Source organism: Podarcis raffonei, chromosome 7 (assembly GCF_027172205.1).
Source record: "Podarcis raffonei isolate rPodRaf1 chromosome 7, rPodRaf1.pri, whole genome shotgun sequence".
Classification (NCBI taxonomy): Eukaryota; Metazoa; Chordata; class Lepidosauria; order Squamata; family Lacertidae; genus Podarcis; species Podarcis raffonei.
The window spans coordinates 6,687,824-6,705,860 of record NC_070608.1 but is presented as its reverse complement, the minus strand read 5'-3'; the positions used below and the strand labels follow the sequence as shown (position 1 = coordinate 6,705,860).

The 18,037-nt window shown below is 41.7% G+C and overlaps 1 protein-coding gene across 2 annotated transcripts in view; it reads right to left on the bottom strand.

The window, feature by feature from the left end:
• The window catches only part of PTK2 (protein tyrosine kinase 2), a 191,791-nt gene extending 174,874 nt beyond the window's left edge, over positions 1 to 16,917 (bottom strand). For both annotated transcript variants that reach the window (XM_053395199.1, XM_053395200.1), the window contains exons 1-2: positions 16,719 to 16,917; positions 3,322 to 3,384 (exon numbers count right to left, since the gene is read on the bottom strand). The gene's annotated coding sequence lies outside the window, so the exon portion shown is untranslated. The remainder of the gene's footprint in view (positions 1 to 3,321; positions 3,385 to 16,718) is intronic.
• Between the last annotated feature and the right edge of the window lie 1,120 nt (positions 16,918 to 18,037).

The following is an 18,037-nucleotide window of genomic DNA, read 5'->3' as shown; positions in this document are numbered from 1 at the left end:
CATCAATGGGCAATTCTGAATGTGGCATGTAAAAGCATTTTAAAATATTTTCAAAGGATGGGAAAATTAATGCTGTCATGTTTTTACGGGGATATTAATGCTATTATGTGTAAATGCTATTAGGATGCTAACAGGCATACATCATCATGAGAAAGCTGATCAAGATGTCACCACATGATACAAATAGTATAATCTAAACCTCAGAGTTTAAAAATAAAAAGGTTCTATAATTCATATCAAGCCTTCATACACAGCTTAGCTTACTGAAGGAAGCAGTGTACAATCTGGGAAAGTGGCCCAGGAACAGGCTCCAGTCCAGACACAGTGATCATGAACAGATGTTCATCTGCAGCTTCATAATGTGCCTGCACACATGTGCTGCAGAAGTCTTCCCTGGTGCCCTTGGAGTTCCCTCCACACACCTGCCCATGCTGAATTGGGGTTACTTAGAAGTATTCTACTGCAGCCAACAGAGCAGGTTGCAATCTATGCTTGGCTGCTGTATGTGTGGTGCCTACAACAGTTTCCTCAATGGGCTAATGTGCCTGGAGGTCCCAAAATGTTGGTCACTCCTGTTTTAGGCCATGATGAGCACCCAGGGAACATGCTCCTCCCTTGCTTCTCCCTACAACCTAATTATCCTGATTTGTTAGTCATTAAAACAGAGTCCCCAGTATAGACATGAAGGTAATACTGTATCCAAATACAGCCAGCGGTGTAATGTGTAATATGCAGCAATACGCAGTAATATGCAGCAGAATAATTTGTAATATGCAGTAATATGCAGCAGAGTAGCACTACTATGAGCAGAATAGCTTGCTGTTCTTTGGATTACTAAGTAGTCATTACTGCTGGAAGTAATCCTGTGCACTTTCTACAAAGCTTCAGTCTTCACTGCACAGATTAAGTTGTGTCAGTGGATGTCTGCCAGACTTTCAATACTTAGTCTTAAACCAACTCTCTCTCCAGTCCTACCAACCTTTCCACAAGATCTGTTCCTCTCAGCACTCAATTTACACCTCAATACTTACAAGTAGCAAGGTGGTATAGTTTTCAAGTGTTGATTTACATGTGCAAAAATAGCACAAAGCAGAGCTATCTTTGCAAGTTTGACAACACAGAAAGATACTTAAGGGCAATAATTTATGATATGTTGTAAGTGTGCAAAAGGCTTTTCAACTCTCCTCTCATTCATTCCAAACAATTCCCACCTTACTAAGGTAAGTGACTGGACAAAAAGGAAAATGTAGGAATTGGGACTTGTTGAAGACCATCTTGGGCAATCATAACTTAGCAGAAATATGAAAAAGGTCTCTCAGTTTGAGTAGGAAACCATTCATCCAGTGATCAATACATACTAATTCAAGAAACTCTCAAGAATACAGTCCTGTTCAATATGTGGGCAACCTTGGTGTACCTCTTTTTTTCTTAAGACTGCAATCCTATGCATGGCTTCATGCAGTTTTTGGAATAAGCCCCAAAGAACAAAGCAAGCAAGTACATGATGAAAGGTCACCACTTTAATACTGAATGATCCAAATAATATTGAGACATTATTTGGTTTGTGTACTTGTGTGGTTAAAGAACTGTTGACACACTTTATTTTTAATTATTTAGAATGGGTTTTTTGCCATATATGTCTTTGCTTTCTTGAATTTTAACAGTGTGGTCACAAATAGAACCCACAGAAGGAATTCTGTTACAAAGTTTTATCCAAGGAGATGCTGCACTGCACTCTGAAAGTTATTTACCCAACAAACTGATGATTACACAGTTGTCTGATGACTCAATCTGTTACGTTTGGCGTATTCCAGAGAACAGGAGGCTGCAGTTCACAGAAAAGACCAAATAAAGCTCATTTCTAGATGACATCATATGTTTTGAGCACTCTCCAACAGTAATCTCAAACGAAACAGAACGTAAATATATTGTATGTGCATTGTGCTAGGTACAAAAGACAGACAGACATACAAACACAAAACCCATGTTACAATGGAAGTCATATCCCAGCTCATTTTCTGAGTGTCTTGCAAATTTAAAATATAACTCAGCAGTTCTAAAATGAGAGAAAAGGATAAAACAATGAGTCATAAAATCCTTGTGGGTGGGTCACCAGGCTGCTATAAATTGATGCTGGGCACAAGTACAGCACAAAAGGCTAAAAGCTGGGGACAGGTTTCCAGGTCTGCAATCTAGAGGAAGTAAACAAAACCATGCTCCGGGTGACCTTTTATACATTTTCTCTTCTTCAATAACACGCTATCACAAAAGCACAAACTACTACACTTATCCATCATATCTTGTTTTAGAAATCCGAAACAATGGAAGTGGTTTAGGGATTGTTTCCTTAAACACAAGGACATCAGGAGTATAACTTCCCTCATTGCTCCTAGAAAAGTGAATCCTACAGCTTGAAGAAATTGTACTGAGTTCATCATCCGGCTTCTGAAATGTTAACCAGGCAACTGACTACATCTCTTTGAAGTCTAAGGACTAGAAACTTACTTACATAAAACCAAAAACTGAGAATCTCACAACACAAAATTATATGCTCAGTTTTGACCTTGTGCAATGCAGTGATGGAACCGCAACAAACATACCGTCCCATAGGCTCCTTAAGTGTATTCTTAGAATTAAGCAGGAGTGAAAAATGTTTCTCACTTCAGAAGAAGGCAAATTGAGAAGCTTCAACTTGCCTCACTAGGAGGTTACTCTACACAGTACCAAGATATACAGCCTAAATATGGAGTAAATTTTTCTGGTAATAATTTCCACATAACTCACAAGGTAAAATTTGGCACAGCAATAAAGCAACTCCACTGCAATCACAAAGTAATGGGATAAGTATAAGAATACTCTTCCCACAGTTTCTGGACCCTGGGTGCTGATCAAAAGGCAGCTGAGATTACACATTCTGGTAGCACTAATCTCAGTTCATGACAAGGGCAAGCTTTTGAGGAACTTCTCTTCAGGCAGACATGAAAAACTCTGCAATGCCTAAAATCCTTACACCATTTACCAACACCAAAACAAAAAGACTACATTCATTAACAATGCACAAAGTATAGAAAGCAAATGCATTCACAATGCTGTGCTTGTTGTGCTACAGAGCAGACTTTAACATGCCATATCAGATATTGTATTGCTGATTGCTATGTGGCATGCTGCTCTTTAGGACATAAATTTCTAGGAAATCCAGGTAGAAATAGATGCATGTACTGTATGGCCTTTGAGGGCTCATAATTCACTCACATACTTTGTAGAATGCCCATACAGTATTCATAAGAAAAAAATAGATGGAAAAGAACACATAATATCTACCTTAAGCAGATTTTCCACTTCTTAGCAGTGGATGCTTTCTAAGAATAAGAAGGGTCTTGAAACCTGTAATAATAAATAGAATTAGTCAGGTATATTATCTTTCTTGACATATTCAAAATACAAAATGAAATGCATCATAAAAGCTATGAAGGAGCAAACTGCAACAAACTACAGTACAGATAATATTGATAAGATCTATCATATTGATATCCACAAAATACATCAATGAAAACTACTTTTTATTTTGAATAAATCCAGAATTGCAAATAGGATATTTTCTGAATTAGAATGGCTTTCAGATTCACACAAGCATATAAATAAATATATATAATATATATAATAAGGTCCATAAATAACAACACCCTAGTGGTCCCAGGCCCTAAGGAAGTCAGATTAGCCTCAACCAGAGCCAGGGCCTTTTCAACTCTGGCTCCGGCCTGGTGGAATGCTCTGCCTCATGAGACCAGGGCCCTGCAGGATCTGATTTCTTTCCACAGGGCCTGTAAGACAGAGTTGTTCCGCCTGGCCTTTGGCTTGGAGCCAATTTGATTCCCTCCCTCCCTCTCTTTCTTTTTTCTTTTCCTTCTCCTCCTGCGATGAGGCTACATTTTAATATTTTAATGTTCCATTATTTTAATGTTGTATTTTATTTTTGTTTTTAAGTTGTAATCATTCATCTTGTTTTTATTATTGCTTGTGAGCCCGGCCTTGGCTGGGGAGGGCGGGGTATAAATAAAAAATTATATTATATAAATGCAGCATTCGAAATTAGCCAGTTGTCAGTCGCTTTTTGCAACTCAGGAGCACCCCCTTGTGGCCAAACTGAAATCTGCAGTCACCAGAGGGGAGTTCGGGCTGATTTTCAGCTGTGAAAGACATGTTGTGGTTGGAGCAGGAGGGGCGATCTGGCTGTTCAAAGGGAGTCTCTTTGGAGAAACAGAAATGCTGTGTGGAAACACCCTTTAAACTGGTGCATATTCTATAAAATAGGGTATTTTAGAAATAGAAGGAAGTGTGGAATTTTATTATCTTTCAAGTACAAGGGGTGCCAGTACAACCCATCAACGTATTATAATTCAAACTACAAGGTGTCAGTCTTACTTGCATTTTTACTGGAAGTGAAAAATGAAATAAAGAAGTGCCTTTTCTTGGGGAAACCCCATTTCATATGTCAAAATAAATGTTATGTTAGCGTTTCTATAAACCACCTTTGAGGGTTTTCATGCTAAATCCTAGTTATCAATATAGAATGGTAGGCTTTTTGTTTTTTGTATTTTTGTGTTTTTTTAAGTGCAAACATTTCCCACAGATTTCCTCTCATCCATACTCATGGAGTTAACACACTACAGCTAAAATGATAATTTGAGATAGGGGCAAACCTTCAAAGAAACCAAGCATCTTGAAATAGTGGAGCATCACCCAACCATTTACAGGGAAAAGCTTTGCTCTACAGAAATAAAAATATTAGAACTTTGAAAATAATCATGTTATGTAGGCATGAATGGACAGGGTTAGACAATGTCCCTCACTGGCAGCTCCACCTATCACAGAAGCTGTGACATTGTAAATGGAAAGAAAAAGCTCGCCTCAGGGGTAGTCAGTGTGGTGTAGGGGTTAGGGTCTGTAGAACTAGGACCTGGGAGACCCAGGTTCAAAACCTTACTCAGCCACATTCACTGGTTGTGACTGTCCTAAACATGCCTAAACTTAAGTCCAACTGTGCTCTCTGTACAACCTGTTTTGCTATGGCTGGTTACAACCCTCCAAATACAAAAACCTGTGAATAGAACCAAATAAATTCTCTAAGCAAAGTTATTCACAAATTTTTAAAAGATGCAGGTTTTGGCAAACTACCCACTCTGAGTAAAAGAGGTTCAGTTTTTAACTTCTGCTAGAATGAAACTGCATTCACATCTCTTCTAGACTGCTTTTTCCACTTGATTGCTTCTTCATTTTAAAAGAACTCATCTTTCGTGCACAATATTTATTCCATCTTCAGCTAAATGGCCCATCTTGTCTTCATTTGCTGTGTAATCATGTAAAAAAAAATGTTTCTAGACATACTGTGGCAACTGAAACCTAAGCTGAAGGTGCCATTTGGCTCCCAGCTCTTATATCGCAGTTTCTGACACTGTAAATGCCACCTCTAAGGTATTTCCAGAGAAATACCTTCCTCCTACTCCTTTTCAATGTTCAGTAAGAATTTGCTTCTAACTTAAACGTCATTACAGTGGTACCTCCAGTTACAAATTTAATTCGTTTCGGAGGTCCGTTCTCAACCCAAACCCGCTCGTAACATGAGGCGTGCTTTCGCTAATGGCACCTCCCACTGCTCCCAGCGAGCGACTTCCGCACACATCCCGGGGCAAAGGTCACAACCGGGAGCATCTACTTCCGGGTTAGCGGAGCTCGTAACCCGCAGTGTTCGCAAGGGGGACAGTACCGTAACACGAGGTTCCACTGCATCACATTTAGCACACAAGTACTGAAAAGCCATTTCTTATACAGTGGTACCTCTGGTTAAGAACTTAATTCGTTCTGGAGGTCTGTTCTTAACATGAAACTGTTCTTAACCTGAGGTACCACTTTAGCTAATGGGGCTGCTGTGCCGCCGCCATGCGATTTCTGTTCCCATCCTGAAGCAAAGTTCTTAACCTGAGGTACTATTTCTGGGTTAGCTGAGTCTGTAACCTGAAGCGTCTGTAACCCGAGGTTCCACTGTACATCTAAGCAACTGCTGTACTTTTTTGCTACTTCTTATCCTAGAAAGAATCAGTAGAGAGTTCATTTGTATCCAGGAGTCCTTCAGTACTAGACAGTTAATTAAAATCCAGTATATGGCAAAGATTTTTGTTTACGGCAGGGAGGCCACACTAAGGCATGCTCTATTAGCATTCCAGCCTTACATTAGCCAATAATGATGAAGTTGTAGTCTGCTTTACTACAGAACAGTAAAAAGAAAGATAGAGGGGACAGGAAATTGTGAGAAAATACTATTTCATATTTAGCATTTATATATATCACTTTAGGGTTTTCAAATCCATTTACATACCACAGCTTAGAAAACCCCTCATCAACTGTGTTAAGTAAATGAGAAAACACACGTATGCCCAATATAATGCTTTGTTTTTGACACAACAGCCCCCAAGCAGTGCAATACACCAAACCACATAAGGCTTTAAGGCTCCCAAGCATGAAAAGTACTTGCAGGTGACAGGGCACAATAATGCTTTGCCAAAAGGGGGAGAGGGGAGAGGTGTATTAAGTGATTTAAATAACATTAATTTCTGGACTGATTGCAGTCAAGATTTCTAGGGAAGACCAGTAATTATTTTGACCACTGGTTGACTGTAAAACTCTGACTTCATGGAGCTTCACGGAACATTTTGAATGCCTGAGATCTGTTAGGACCCAAAATCTATTGCAGCCTTGTGTTTGTTATTCTTGCTATCTGCACACACTTCCCAAGTACCTAACTTTCACTACCCACAAAAAATGCCTTATGACTCATCACTTTCAGTTATGTTTCCAGTATTGACCTCGGTTACTTCTGGCCTCATGCCTAACCATGCCCTCTAGCTGTTCAGAAACCTCTTCCTAAAATTATCATGATGTGCAGTTAATTAAAAAGACCCTCGTTAACATTTGCTGTCACAGTCCTCATTATAATATCCTCCCATTTCCTTTTGCTAGTTATCAAGAATGGTAGGGCAACTGCAGGGACTGAACCAATAAAAACTACTCTTTGTTCAACATCAAAGCTGAGCGAGACCAGGGCTTCAGGCTTATTGCCTATTTCAATTTCTAATGCAACACATACAAGCAATTTGCAGTACTGTATTATTTGCTAAACACAACACTTAACCTAAAATTTAAGATACAAGGCAGCAAAATTCACTAGGAAATTACCAAGAGTCAATTTGTATGTGGAAAGAAACTGAGCAGACTGCAAGTAGAATACACAATGAAATTAGAGGGGAAATATGCACATTTTCAGACAGAAATACTATGGTGTCCTGTCTTTTCCTATGATTCTTCCCAAAGTTTCACACACTCTAAATCCCAATGCCATATACTCATGTCATCTCCCTTCTTCCTATCTCTCTGTCTCACACAAACACACACACTGCAGTCCTAACTTCCCAGAAAGTCCCACTTGTGGCCCACTTCCCTCCCCACTCTCAATTTGCAGATAAACCAAACCTCCTCACAAACAACCTTCCTCCCTATGTTCTCTGGGAGAAAACAGTTCCACATGGAGTGGCTGGTTTAAGTCAGTTCATCTAGTAACGATGGGGCTGCTTCAGCTCTTAAAAGCGAAAACTGGTTGGAAGGACAGAGGGGCGGGGGAAAGCCGAATGTAACCCTTGGACGTCCAAGTGAATTCTAGTTATGTAAGAACTGTGCAACATATGCTACATTAGTTCAATTCAAGAAAAGCATACAAATGCACAAGCCCCAGCTTGAACACAGACAATATTCACAGTTTTAAAATATCCCACAACTCTCATTTGGGAAAACAAAGGTCTTTCTAGGCCATAAAAATAATTAAATATCAGGAGACGGTAAAAAAACACATCTTTTTTTTCTGCCCCATCCATCCTCCAGAGTTAAGCTAAATAATAAAAAGGTAGCAAGGCACTAAAGCAGTGGTTTCAGATAAATCAACAGCCTTACATTTCATAACATAGGGCCCTCATATTGGGACTACTTTACTGAACTGAGTCGTGCATGTTTAAAAGCATTTATCACCCAATCTCAAGAGCTCAGACTCTTTAAAATAAGTTACAAATATGCCACTGTAATAGTCCATGCCAAACCTCAGCTAAACTTCTACCAAAATTACAGTTCATAACTTCACGTATTACTGACACCAGAAAGGTAAAATGCACATATGGTCCTGAGGCTTTAAAAACATCACATAAGCAATTCACCCATTTCCATTCATAATCTTTCTTAGAAGTTTGACACCAGCCCATACCCTTTCTCTGGCAGTCACTCTGCCTCACCCTCTGGGAATCTCTTAGGGATGTTATCATGTGGGCGTTATCTTTCAGGGATTAGAGGAAACAGTACTCAAAGGACCCAAGTGAAAGTGACTTCAATCATGGGCAAATTGCTAGATAAGGAAGCCACTACATTTCTTATTGACTAAGTTTTGTTCTGGATAAGTTTAACAAGTTCACTTGCAGAGATGCTGTGTGTTATCAACTTCCCTTTTCTTAAGATTCACAGGATCTGACAAGACATCCTGAGAGGTTACTGGTAACTATAAATCACTTAGCCTTCATGCTTGTTTATCACATTATATCCCACTTCTACAAGTAACACAGAATAGATTATATGGAATTATAATACTTTAACCTCGTAAATCTGCAGGACAGATGATGAACCACAAAGCAGCAAGGCCTTCCTGTCATTCCAAAGCCTTTCGTAAATCACAACAATATTTTTTTTAAAAAAGCTTCTTATTGTCAGCTGCCTTGGAAGCCTATTGTCAGACAAAAAGGTGGGATATTAAATAAATTCTCTGAAATAGATCTGGCTGAGAGGTAGCACTTGCCCCATGAGCATCATAGCAGAACAAAGAAGTTAACCCATGGAATCAACATCCACTACACACTGCTTTTATTATGCATACCCATCGCAATAGTTTAAGGATATGTGATCAGCAGTACGCATTCATTCATTCAAGCATCAGGCCTTTATCCTGTGGCTCACAGCCTATTTCCATAGCTTGGCACAAGAGCTTAGGTAGTCTTCAAGGTATTGTGTGTCTCTGAAGCTGCTCAGGACTTTGTATATTAATCAGGGGCATACCTAGAGGTTGGCTAGATTTGCCCCTGCCAGTGATGCAGGCCCAGGGGGGTGCAAAAATTGTGTCTCTTCACCCTGGCTCGGAGTGGCTAGGAGCCCACTCACCCATCCATACACTCCCTGGGCCACTCCTCTGCTGCCCTGGATGGCCAGGCAAGGTGTTCAAGGCTCCTCTGGGTGCCTCAGTGGAAGAAACCAGTTGCCAGCATGGGCCATCACAGCAGCCCTGTGGCCCCCCCCCCACCTTTCTGGTCTTCCAGCTTATTAGAAGTGTGAGCAGAGCACTTGGCGGGAGGCGTTCACGGTGAGTTATGGCACCTCTTTTTCTAGAAAAATAGTATTGGTGGTTACAATTAATTCTACACCAAATTATGTCATCAAATTACATGGGAAATCAACATGGCCCCCAAATCAGAAAAGCTTGAGTCCAAATTCTGAAATTGCAGAGGGAAAGTATAATATGTTTTGAATATGGGTGCTTATCAATGCAAGTTTATTGTTGAACAGGGACTCCTCATGCATGCGAATTTCTCACTGTGTGCTCACAATATTGTTGCTATCAAAACTGCCAACATTTAATTCATATATTCATTTTCCAGAGGAAAGCCAGCAAGTGGATGAGGGGAACCTGTTGGTGGCAACTCATCTGAGCTAACCCTTACAATATTATGTGCCTACCTGGAAGCACACTTAAATGCCCAATTCACCTGAAGAAGAGTTCCAATTAGCCAGAAAGCTAAATCACAGCATTTTGAACACTAGTATCCTTTGCTGCACGCCATTTAGGCAGCCTGATCAGCTGACCTATCCCAGAGGCCAAGAGGTGCAAGGAAAAAATCATATACGGTTTTTGGAAGGAAAAAAACGCTGTCCATCCATATGGCATGCCACACCAGCATCAAACACCAAAGTCCAGAACACTATGGCAAAATCAGAAGGGGAAAACACACACACTGAACAGGACACATAAAGAAAAGATGACTGAAGTGAACAAACCAGACCAAAAGGATTAGCATCATCCCTCTACCTACAGAGCAATCACAGAATCGTAGAATTGTGGAGTTGGGAAGGACCCCCAAAGTTATCTAGTCCAACCCCCTGCAATGCCCCATTCTTTGGGGGGGGGGGAGCATGAATTTCTGGAACCTGTCAAAAGCAAAGGGGAGCAGGGCACTGAGACTTTTCTTGCCTTGATTGCAATCCAGAGGATCAAAACAAAAGGTTTCCCAAAAAGAAGAGAAAGCTGGCAGGTACAACAGCTTGTATCGGTTCAACCCAACCTTTCAGCTTAATATTTGAACTGACAGGACTGAAATCTGGGACAACATCCCCTGCTCCTCCCCTTAACCAACGAACAGAGAAGGCAGTTATTGCCTAGCTAGGAAGATTGATGTGTTCCTATCTTTTTTTCTGTTGCCAATGCAAAAGATTTTAAGACAACTCCTCATTCCTGGAAAGTGAAAACTTACAAGAGTTGTCCAAGTACAACATTATACAGAAAAGAGAAGCATGGCAAGATCTTTAGCTCTGGTCTTTCAAAGCCACTTGTCTTAAGGATTTTTGCTGACTAAACTAGTCTGTTCCTTGTACCAGTGAAAGGATGGGAAGCTATTCAAATACCCCCAAAAAGCACCAAAAAACCCTGAACTCCACGGAGTTTCTACGGCAAGATCAAATTTCACTTTATGATTGTGAAATTTAACACAACAAGAAATAGTCAGTTTAACAGATATAGACGTTGAAACTAGAAACCAGTCTAGAAAGAAATAAGGAAACAGGAATAGAAATGCTTCAAAATTGTGAAAAACTTCAATATGTGAGTTGCCCACCAGAAAGAAAACACAAATATGCTTCCAATTAGAGCTGTGTGCAAATGGCCTTTTGAAATTCTCCACTCAATCTGTGAGTACGGAAACGAAGGACAGTGAGCACCATTTCACCAAATTTCTCTATGAGGAAGAGACATTTTTCAGTATTTTCTCAGGCTTGAGGGGCTCATCATAAGCAGTGGCAGCAAAGCTTCTTTTCCCTTAGGTTTAATGTGATGCCATTGCAAATGACAGCATCATCAAATGTGTTGGCAGCCTAACCATCATTTTGCACCCTCCACAATCTTCAGACCTATTATTATTATGGAGCATGTGGGGTGGAAAGGGGGAATGGCAGGCACCACAAAAAAAGAAGAAAATTCCGAAGAGAAGCCTTTTTCTCTCAGATAGATATCGGGAAAATGCCTTTAGAGAAATTTCAGCTCAATTCTACATTCAGTGTTGGAACTACTTTGACAAATTCTACTCAGAGTAGATGAGGGAAGTAACAACATAACTTAAAACTCCTGCTTCTTCATTGAACATTAAAAGTAAAATGATAAATTAAGCCCACCTCAACAGATTGGAGCATGTTTCTGCTGAAAAAAGTAACAGTTATCAAGTTCTTCACAGGAATGTAGTAAGAACAGAATACTTTTTTATTTATGCATATAAGAATAATTAGCATTTCAGAGTATGTTTTAACTGTTTAAGGTGCACCTCATACATTAGCTCAGAAATTCTCACAACCACCCTCTAAAATGTTCTTTATTTCAGATAAGAGCAAAGGAACCGTGGTTTGCCTAAGCCCACATAGCCCATGTTCAGACAATACTTTCCCCACAATACACACACAACTCTGGAACATCAGGAACAGCTTTTTAGGCTCGCACATTTGCTCCTCCATCTAACAATGTTGCAACCTGTTCTCATAGTAGCTAGCCAAATGCCCATGTTAAGTCCAAAAGCGGAACATGAATGCATCAGCAGCACAATCCTATTTTAAGGCCATCACTAACTACATGCTGTATGAAGTAGTGGTTTCTTTTGTATGTCAGCCCAACATCCAGCTTCACTGGATGGCACCAAGTTCTAGCATTACGAGAGAGAGGGGGGAAAGCTTTTCTCTATCCACTTTTTCAACACCGTGCACAATTTTATACATCTTTATCATGTATTCTCTCACTCAGCAAAACTAAAAACCCTCAAATGCTGCAATCTTTCCACACAGGGGGGTTGCTCCATTCCCTTGATTGGTTTTGGTTGCCCCTTTCTGAACCTTCTCAAGCTCTACAATAACTTTGAGGTGAGGAAATCTCAATTGCACACAGTCACACCACAGATTTATACAATAGTATTATATGGCAAGTTTTATTTTCAGTCCTTTCCCCAATTATCCCTACCATGGCATTCACTTTTTTTACAGATGTTGCACACCTGGTGAAGATCTTCACTGTGCTATCCACAACAACCCAAAGATCTCTTTCCTGGTCCATGACCACCAGTACAGACCCCATGAGCATCTGTGTGCTCATATACCATATAGACACATACACACAGTGCTTTTTTCTGGGGGTACGCAGGGGTAAGTATACCCCTAAACATTTTGTGAATCCAAGTTTGGCCTAATTGAGGGGCAGTATTTCAATATCAGTAGGAAAATGTGAGTACCCCTAAACATTTTTTAGAAAAAAGCACTGTGTATACACACGCATACGCGCATGTGTGTGTCCCAATGTGCATCACTATATATATGCTTACACTGAAGTGCATCCTTTGATGTTTTGATGTGCTTAGACAATAATGAAAGAACAAGAGCATCCGGTGGATATTTGAACCCAATTGCATGGTTGAGACATAACAGAAGCCACATGAGTAAGTTGTGGTTAGCCTCAGGCTTCCCCAACACACACACTTTTGTACACCAGGAGGTAAAAATAGGAAACTTCAGTTATCCAATTTTAAACAATCTCAGTGCAATCCACAGTGCATCCAACCTCTGTCCTGCAGCTTATTAAAAAATTATTGAACAAGCCAGGAACAGAAAGCTTTGTTTGATCCTGGTTTGGTTCTCACTTACTAGAGTTTAAACAAACCACTATTGCCAGATATCAGCCTTAACAGGGAACTACAGCTTGCTTAAAATTGATAACCTCTCATCTTTTCCATTTGCTCATGGAAGAAGAAGAGCATGAGACTCCAGCTCAGCATAACTTGTTCACACAACAGGAAACCATGGTTGGGCAAGAGATCCCATGTTCAATAAACCATAGGATAACCCTACTCAAATGTTGCCTTCCAAAGTACAATGTAAGTTCATATTAAAAAAAAATGTCCAGTAGCACCTTAGAGACCAACTAAGTTTGTTCTTGGTATAAGCTTTTGTGTACATGCATATTTCTTCAGATTGCTGAAGGTATCTGAAGAAGTGTGCATACACAAGAACGCGTATACAAAGAACAAACTTAGTTGGTCTCTAAGGTGCTACTGGACATTTTTTAACAAAAAATTATATATTTCAACTGCGTCAGACCAACACAGCTACCTACCTGAATGTAAGTTCATGCCTTTTCACCAATACCCTACACCAATTTTCATTACCTCTCATATGTATATGATGGTAGTATCAATAATACATTCAAAAATCTCAAACAATTTCAAAAGCAAACCTGAGAGTTTCTATACTATTTTAGATTCTTAACTCCTAGCTATATTTTTGAAAGAAAGTTAGTAACAGAGCTACAAGAATACTGAACAATGGCAAGCATACTGCAAATGTTCAGTTCTAACAGCTCCCTTTTAGGCATCTTTTTTTTTTTAGCAACACTGCTGATTCTTGAAGTAACTATCTTACTACATCACACTTCTGAAGGCAGTTATCAGCAACTTTCCTGTGCCATTACTCAAATTACAAATTGTTTGCTATATTTGATGAAAGGCATATACACAGTTCTTAAGAGATGTGAGAGGATTTGCAACATCCTATTATCTCCGATCTGTAAGCAGCAGCATACCAAATATTTCTGTCATTCTGAAAGACCCACACTGATGCTTTGAGATTCTTGCAATAGTGGAGGAAACAATATTTATGGAAATTTCCAACTTCCTTGAATGTTTACACATATTAGTATCAAAACCAAAATAAAAGATTCATCCTTTGTCACCAAGAGGCTTGTTGAATCTACAAACTGAATTGTTGCTTTTGATGTCTCTTCTGATTCGTCCTCAAAAACTAGAAATCGTTTACATGAGAACACGCTCTTAATACCATGCCATTTACTTGAAAAACAGGATATGATTACATCACCCCTGGAAACAGGACTACAGTGACCAGATGCAATCAACAACAGGGGCTCTTGAACATTTAATAGTTGTGAAGAGAGAATTTCAGCAGGTGCAGTTGTTAGTCAAATCACAGCATTAAGAAAATGCCACATGTATGCCATAATCCCTCCTTCTACTCAGTAATAAAGACCTTTAGAACTTCTCAAGGCAAGTGAATACATTTTTACTTTTTGGGGAGAGGAACAAATCTCCTCTCTTAACATTAACTGATGTTCCGTTTAAAGCATTTAAATAACTGCTTTGGTTTTCACACAAAAATGATGCATTTTAGTGATTCAGAATGCTGCAAAGCTGCCTTGACTACACGGTGGGATAGATGCTGCTACACAAACACAATGCTACTCAGTTATAAAGAACTGCAGCATCACAGATCATTGCTTGTATCACAGAACCCTGAACCAGCAAATTGATAACACAGAAGTGCAATTATACACAATGAAGAGCAGTGTTGTAACTTAGCTTCATATGAGACTGTCAGCAAAAGGGAAGCCAAGGCTTGTGATATCAGGCCCTGCAGCTGGAATGAAAGCAACTATGATACACTGAACAGAATTGACCTCAGGCACCTGGGTTCACTTCCCAGTTCAGCTATAGACTCAGTAAGGAGAGGAGAAATAATTCTCGCCTCAACATTCAGTAAAGCACAAATGAAGAAAAGTTGAAAGGATGAACAAATTAAATAAGATGTTGCTGGCCTTGATCCTTTAAATGGCGGACAAGTTATAAATTCTATCATTTAACATACACAGAGGGTGTCATTTAAGAAAGGAGTGTGGGGAGGGAAGAATCAAAGCTAACTACTTCCAGATGTGGGGGTGGGGAGGGGGAGTGGAAAGCTTGCAGTACGGATGTTCATCATGAACAATGAACTCTGAAATCTCCACTGGCAAACTTTCTGCTTTCAGCTTAAACTCCCTTCCAATATCTTTATTATGGTACTACATATATTGCCAGAAACTCAACTGCAGATCAGCAGTACAAGAGCCCAGTATTGGTATTATAGCCTATACTACTGGAAGAAAAGTAGTTTCAGTAAAAAAAAAAAAAAGTATTTCAAGTAATACAGAACTGCCTAGTTCACAAAATCCCTAGCTTTGTATGCTAGAGCTGGCCAATATACTAATCTAGAATAAATGAATGCAAAACCAGCAATATATTTAAAAGTTAGAAAAAGAGAAGCATGGCCTGGGAGGAACAACGCACAAAATTCTGGATTAATTTTACTATATACACATGATCTGGAAATGAGTTAAGATTATTTTGCCGCTGTGCCCATCTCATTGTGGGGGGAGTGTGAAGATGAGAGGGTGATTCAGTCCCTTTACACTGGATTTGGATCGTTTCCTCCTCAAAATCTTTCAAAAGAAACCTTGCCTTGGGTGAATAACACCACCACCACCACCACCGCCGCAAAACACACAAGCACACATACACTCCCCCTTTCGGAGGCTACCCTTTCCCCTGTGGATCAGGGAACCTGAATTTTTTACTATTTGGCCAAAAGATGCGCACACAAGAAATCTCAGCAACTTCCCTCGCAGCCTTCCCACTCTCACACACAAACACACACCACTCCCCGTGTTGCTTAAGATGCACACGCCGACTCACCACTCTCCATGCTACAGGTTACAAGCGTGTTTCGGAGACGCATGCATCCCAGACTGGAGGGCCGCCCCGCCCTGTTACTTTCCCCACAAGCGACCCCCTTCACACGCCCCAGAGGCACTTAAGGCCTACACGGCATTCCTCGTGAACTCCCGTGGATCTTCCACACTTCGCAAAGGCTGGGTCAGGAACGAAACACGGAGGCGGGGGCGGCGGCCGGGTTAGGTCACCCAAAGGAAAGGTTTATTATTTTCAGGCAGCTTCGTTTCCTCTTCCCTGCTTTTGTGGGGGAGAGAAAGGGGGGGGAGCGGCTTGGTTTCTCTTTCCTTCGCGATTCCAGAGAGAGAAATCAAAGAGCCCCGAAGTTTGCAGAGCTCGGATGGGCCCTTTTGTTAGTGGAAACACACAAAAACCACAGCGACTGGCGTGCAAATCACAACACCTCGGGGGACGCTTCCCCCTCCACACACACACACACACACAACTCTCGCTCCCATTCAAAAAGCCACTTCACCTTTGCACCCAGCCACCCACCCTATACACACCCCCTGGCGGAGCCCTGCCCCACAACCCTCCCCTTCATCTCTCTGTGTGTGACATAAAGAGACCCCCAGGGATGGAAAACTCCCTGTTTACATGTTATTCCATTGCTTCCCCTCAGGAGGGGAAAGGAGGAAGAGGAGGGCGCGCCTTTGGGAGCCCCCACCCCACCGCCACCCCATTCCCACAACCGCTTCTTCCCTCCCCACACGCATCCACGCTCCCTTCCAAACTGGCCGCCCCCGCCTTTCCTCCTTCTCCCCTCACGGCTGAGAGACTCACCCGGCGAAGCCCTGAGGCGCCACGATCATAAGAGCCGAGCGTCCATTCGCCCGCCTCCTTCTTCTTTCCCTTCCTTCCCTTCCCCCGCGGGTCGTTCCGCCGGTCGCTTCCCTCAGCCGGAGGAGGAGGAGGAGGAGAAAGCTGCTCCTTCTCCCGCTTCCCAGGCCGCTCCGCCCGTCCCTCAGCCAGCCGGCCTCCCTCCCTCCCGGCGCGCTGCACCATGGGATGCGCCGCCGCCGCCGCCGCCGTTGCCCTCACATATATACACATACAGACACGCGCCCGCCCGCCCTCGCGCGCGCGCGCGCTCTCCCTCTTCTCCCTCGCCTTTCCCTCTCCAGTTCGTTCCCGGCGCCTACAACATGGCCGCGAGCGACTGCGCGGCGAGGGAGCGGGAGCGCGCGGCCCCGCCCCACCCCCGCCTCGAGCGAGGGGTTGCTGAGGGCAAGGATGGCGCGCCTCCGCCCAGCGCGCGGTCCCCTCCTCACGCAGAAGTATTCCCCTCTCTCTCACACACACACACACACTGAGGGGAAGAAATCAGAAACTTCTCCTCAGGGTGTGTGTGGGGAAAGGTCGGCAGGTAGAGAGACACCTGATAGTACAATAGCGTTTTGGTTTCCCTGCGAATGTCCCCGTCCTCAAAACACTCTGCATTTCAATTTTACTCAAAAATATTAAATCCTTCCAGTAGCACCTTAGAGACCAACTAAGTTTGTTATTGGTATAAGCTTTCGTGTGCATGCACACTTCTTTTCAGATTTCCCCCCCACACACACTATGGCAGACCAAAACAGCTACCTACCTGTAACTTCAATTTTACTGTATGCTTCTGAAACGGACCATTTACAGTGATACCTCGGGTTACATACGCTTCAAGTTACATACGCTTCAGGTTACAGACTCCGCTAACCCAGAAATAGTACCTCGGGTTAAGAACTTTGCTTCAGGATGAGAACAGAAATCGCATGGCGGCGGCAGCAGGAGGCCCCATTAGCTAAAGTGGTGCTTCAGGTTAAGAACAGTTTCAGGTTAAGAACGGACCTTCAGAACAAATTAAGTACGTAACCAGAGGTACCACTGTATAAACGGCAACTCCTGGAAAGATTCCATCAACAGTGTCTCCAAAAAATTTTTACGCATCACTTGGGAAGACAGGCAAACTAATACCAGTATACTGGAAGAAGCAAAGATCACCAATGCTGAAGTGATGATTCTTCAAGGTCAACTTCGTTGGACTGGTCATGTTGTGCGGATGCCTGATTGTCGTCTTCCAAAGCAACTACTCTATTCCGAACTTAGAAATGGAAAGCGTAATG